This window comes from Schistocerca piceifrons, chromosome 9 (assembly GCF_021461385.2).
Source record: "Schistocerca piceifrons isolate TAMUIC-IGC-003096 chromosome 9, iqSchPice1.1, whole genome shotgun sequence".
Taxonomy (NCBI): Eukaryota; Metazoa; Arthropoda; class Insecta; order Orthoptera; family Acrididae; genus Schistocerca; species Schistocerca piceifrons.
Genome location: NC_060146.1, coordinates 21889829 through 21894741, shown reverse-complemented (window position 1 = coordinate 21894741; position 4913 = coordinate 21889829). Strand labels below are relative to the sequence as shown.

At 47.9% G+C, this 4913-nt stretch overlaps 2 non-coding genes across 2 annotated transcripts; both read right to left on the bottom strand.

Moving 5' to 3' along the window:
- Nucleotides 1-644: 644 nt before the first annotated feature.
- Nucleotides 645-717, bottom strand: Trnaa-cgc. Its single transcript has one exon. It is a non-coding gene; the product is annotated as a tRNA-Ala (tRNA).
- Nucleotides 718-4294: 3577 nt separating this feature from the next.
- Nucleotides 4295-4366, bottom strand: Trnad-guc. The gene has a single exon. It is a non-coding gene; the product is annotated as a tRNA-Asp (tRNA).
- Between the last annotated feature and the right edge of the window lie 547 nt (nt 4367-4913).

Sequence of the window (4913 nt, the reverse complement as noted above, 5' to 3'; positions counted from 1 at the left end):
ACGGTATTCCGTCCGCTCCTGGAGCTTTGCCATTGGCGCAGGTTTTGAGGACGGCTCTCACTTCGTACTCTGACACGGCCTCGGTCAGCAGAGAACGATCTGCGTTATTCAGCTGTCTCCGCGTTGCTTCTTTTTGCAGTCTCGGCGTCGTCTGGAACATAGCTCTCGAATAGGGCAGTGAAATGCTCCTCTACGTGACGCATCATGTCCCGTCTGGTCTTCATCTTACGGCCTGTTGCGTCGCTGAGCTCCCTAATATCTCTGCTGTTTGCCCTCTCCCTCTCCCTGTGCAGGTGGTGCAGCGTGGTAGGTTCATCTTCGTTAGCGCCGTGTGTCCGGCTGCGAACGACGACGCCTTTCATCTGTTGTCGCTTGATGCTGAGAAGGCGCGCCTTTATTACTCTGACTCGCGTGAGATCGTGAGGATCGTGTCAAACCCATCTCGTGCTATTCGTCCACGAGACTCAGGAGGAGGAGGGGGAGATTAGTGTTTAACGTCTCGTCGACAACGAGGTCATTAGAGACGGAGCGCAAGCTCGGGTGAGGGAAGGATGGGGAAGGAAATCGGCCGTGCCCTTTCAAAGGAACCATCCCGGCATTTGCCTGAAGCGATTTGGGGAAATCACGGAAAACCTAAATCAGGATGGCCGGAGACGGGATTGAACCGTCGTCCTCCCGAATGCGAGTCCAGTGTGCTAACCACTGCACCACCTCGCTCGGTGCGACGAGACTCAGAGGGCCATAGACACGGGTTCACAGGTAGATGCCGTGTTTCTTGACTTCCGCAAGGCGTTCGATACAGTTCCCCACAGTCGTTTAATGAACAAAGTAAGAGCATATTGGCTATCAGACCAATTGTGTGACTGGATTGAAGAGTTCCTAGATAACAGAACGCAGCATGTCATTCTCAATGGAGAGAAGTCTTCCGAAGTAAGAGTGATTCCAGATGTGCCGCAGGGGAGTGTCGTAGGACCGTTGCTATTCACAATGTACATAAATGACCTTGTGGATAACATCGGAAGTTCACTGAGGCTTTTTGCGGATGATGCCGTGGTATATCGAGAGGCTGTAACAATGGAAAATTGTACTGAAATGCAGGAGGATCTGCAGCGAATTGACGCATGGTGCCGGGAATGGCAATTGAATCTCAATGTAGATACGTGTAATGTGCTGCGAATACATAGAAAGAAAGATCCCTTATCATTTAGCTACAATATAGCAGGTCAGCAACTGGAAGCAGTTAATTCCGTGAATTATCTGCGAGTAGGCCTTAGGAGTGATTTCAAATGGAATGATCATATAAAGTTGATCGTCGGTAAAGCGGATGCCAGACTGAGATTCATTGGAAGAATCCTAAGGAAATGCAATCCGAAAACAAAGGAAGTAGGTTACAGTACACTTGTTCGCCCACTGCTTGAATACTGCTCACCGGTGTGGGATCCGTACCAGATAGGGTTCATAGAAGAGATAGAGAAGATCCAACGGAGAGCAGCGCGCTTCGTTACTGGATCATTTAGTAATCGCGAAAGCGTTACGGAGATGATAGATAAACTCCAGTGGAGGACTCTGCAGGAGAGACGCTCAGTAGCACGGTACGGGCTTTTGTTGAAGTTTCGAGAACATTCCTTCACCAAGGAGTCAAGCAGTATATTGCTCCCTCCTACGTATATCTCGCGAAGAGACCATGAGGATAAAACCAGAGAGATTAGAGCCCACACAGAGGCATACCGACAATCTTTCTTTCCACTAACAATACAAATAGAAGGGAGAACCTATAGAGGTACTCAAGGTACCCTACGCCACACACCGTCAGTTGGCTTGCGGAGTATGGATGTAGATGTAGATGTAGAAGCAGGTCGTTGTCTGGAGGATCGCTGAGTGCGTCCTTCAGACACTGTGCCTAAAAGTCTGCCGTGTTCTTCCTCCAAATGGTTCAAATGGCTCTGAGCACTATGCGACTTAACTTCTCAGGTCATCAATCGCCTAGAACTTAGAACTACTTAAACCTAACTAACCTAAGGACATCACGCACATCCATGCCCGAGGCAGGATTCGAACCTGCGACCGTAGCGGTCGCTCGGCTCCAGACTGTAGCGCCTAGAACCACACGGCCACTCCGGCCGGCAGAACGCCTTCCCCGAGCTGTGCCTGGCCAGTGTCTTCGCTACTTGCGGTTTCCCTTATTCGACCCTCCACTGTGTGCTGGACGGATATTGTCGTCGCGTCAGTAAGCTTTCTTGTATGTTGTGCGCAATCTCCTGTTGTAATCTGGCCTCACTGGGATGTTGCGTGTCGAGTTTCCACGCTGATCTTCCTCCTGAGGTTTTTCTGGGTGTCAGCTGTAGCTTCAAACTTCCACATGCGTTGTGGAAATTCAGTTGCGTTGGGGTACAGTAGACGCCACGAGTCGTCTAATTTTAGTCTTCTTACGAGTTCCTGCAGTTCCACGCACAGATTTGGTCCCGGGATTTCATCTTGTGGAGCAGCTACGCGGTTGAAGTCGCCTCCAAGGTCAACGTTGCTGCTGTCGTGTGGAAGGAGCCCGTAGATGTCTTCATTGAAGGACTGGCTTCTGGCCCGCTTATTTTCCGTGCCTGACGGCGCGTAGATGTTTACGAAAAAGGTCCCTGCTATCTTGATAGGTAATCCCTGGCCGCCATTCAGGGTCTCGATGTCCTCCGTATCGATCCCATTTCTCACCATTACAGCAGTTCCATTTCTCGTTTCTGTCGTTTCTGCGTCTATGTTCGTGAAGACGTCGAATCCTGGTAGTTGTTCTATGTCGGTGGTGACAACTTTTTCCAGTATTGCCACGTCGGCAGCTCGATGCTGCAGGAACTCTGTCTTGACAACCGAATTCATCCTGTTTACACTGCACGTGATGACGTTATAGGCAGAGCGTTCCTGCATTTAGGCGCTGTGTGGAGGCGGGAGTCGTGGTTGCTGTGGGCGGTCCGGCCGGCGGACAAGGTCCTCCGGTTCGGTGTTTTGCTTCACTCGCGTTCGCCGGAGATTTGTCCGACGCTTGCTCGCCTCAGGTCTCCATCCTCTTGTCGCCTGAGTCACTGCTTCGGCTTCGTCGTCTGTTGCGTCGCCTCTTGGTTTTGGACGATACCGCGACCCCATGCTGGGGACGCGAGACCACGAGCTGCGGACAGACGCATTACGCTTTATTCTAAATCCATTTTCAGTAGCCACTGTAACAATACGGTTTTTCTCTCTTACACTTTTGTTAGACAGAATCCTGAACACTGCGCATACCTTGCTTACTGCTACAAACCATTTTAATTGTAATCGTTAACTCATTTTTTTAACTTCATTCTTGTTCTTCTTCCATGTGTATGTTTTGGGTATTCTGCTCGCAGCACTTTCGCTGCACTAAATTATTACGCTTCAATGCTGAGAAGAACTACAACTACTGTCCTTTCACTATTTCGCGTGTTTTGTTTTGTAATTGGGGAATGCGTCCGTCTTTCGTTTGTTTTGATTGTCGTGGAAGCGTCTGCTATAGCTCTGTAGTATTTATATTTTCCGTGTGTGTGAGGGGTGCTAACATGTCTTGACTGCTGTGTATCTGTAAACCACAAGAGAACTTCCAACTTCTCGACACCACAGAATAATATCACTCTAGCTCCCTTCACCCCCCAACCCGCACACACTCAAGGACAACCACCACACCTCACAAAAAAGCATACACACACACACACACACACACACACACACACACACTTTCTAGTCGGAAAACATTAACATTCATAGTGCGATAGCAGAGGCTTCCACCACTATCAAAACAAACAAAAGACGAACGCATACCGCAATAGTAAAACAAAACACACGAAATACCGAGAAGACTTCTCAACACAGAAAGCTAAATATTTAGTACAGTGCTGTGTCCTCAATATCCAAAACATACACATGGAAGAACAACAAGAATGAAGTAGAAAACAAAAAAGTGAGTTACGATAAATATTAAAACTCATTATAGTAATAAGCGACGCATGCTAACAATCCAACAAAATCGTTAAGAGAAAAAAACCATATTGTAAAATGACCACTGATGATGCTTTAGAATAATGCCTAACTTTGATTGCAGCTGCAAAAGATGGTAATTAAACCAGACAACTTGTAAAAAGAACTCTACGACATCACTAACGATTATGGGTAGCAACATAAATCTCCCAAAGCTCAGCCATTCACTTCCGGCGGCAACGACAAGGAATCGACAGTATCAAAACACGCATTTTTTCCACAACCAGGAGGTAACGAGAAACACTTTTCATCCGATAAAAAATTTCTCCCCGGCCGGGAATCGAACCCGGGTCTCCCGCGTGACAGGCGGGGATACTAACCACTATACTACCGAGGACTTCAAGTTTAATTCATTGCTAGCTGATCAGTTCGACCTCGGTGTACTTATCCACTACTTAATGCGTGACACACATTTTCGCTACAATATCGACAATTCACTCATTCCGTGACAGTGATTCGGAGCGCTGAACAAACTGGGTAGGCGCCCTCGCAATACCACGTGGCGGCGGCTCCGTGCGACGTGGCACCGTTCTCACGTCAGTGCAACGCTGCAGGTCGGTCCCCAGACGTACAATACGCTGGTGTCACTGCTTAACCCCAACATGACCAACAAATTTTCCATAACGCCCATTACCAGTGCCGGTGCGGGGGGGTGTACTGTGTGTCTACCCCCCAAAAAAGTGAAAAAAAATTCGTTACTTGTTGTTGGCTTATATTAACAACATAGCTAGGTACTGATGTGTACTGAAAATATCTCTTAGCAATACCTACGCATTTTCAATAACGTGTACTACAAAGCTTGGGGTGCTTCATGACGACCACAAAAAAATTTAAAAATGCAGATTTCAGTAACTGTTGTTACCTTTAACTCACAACACACTTTT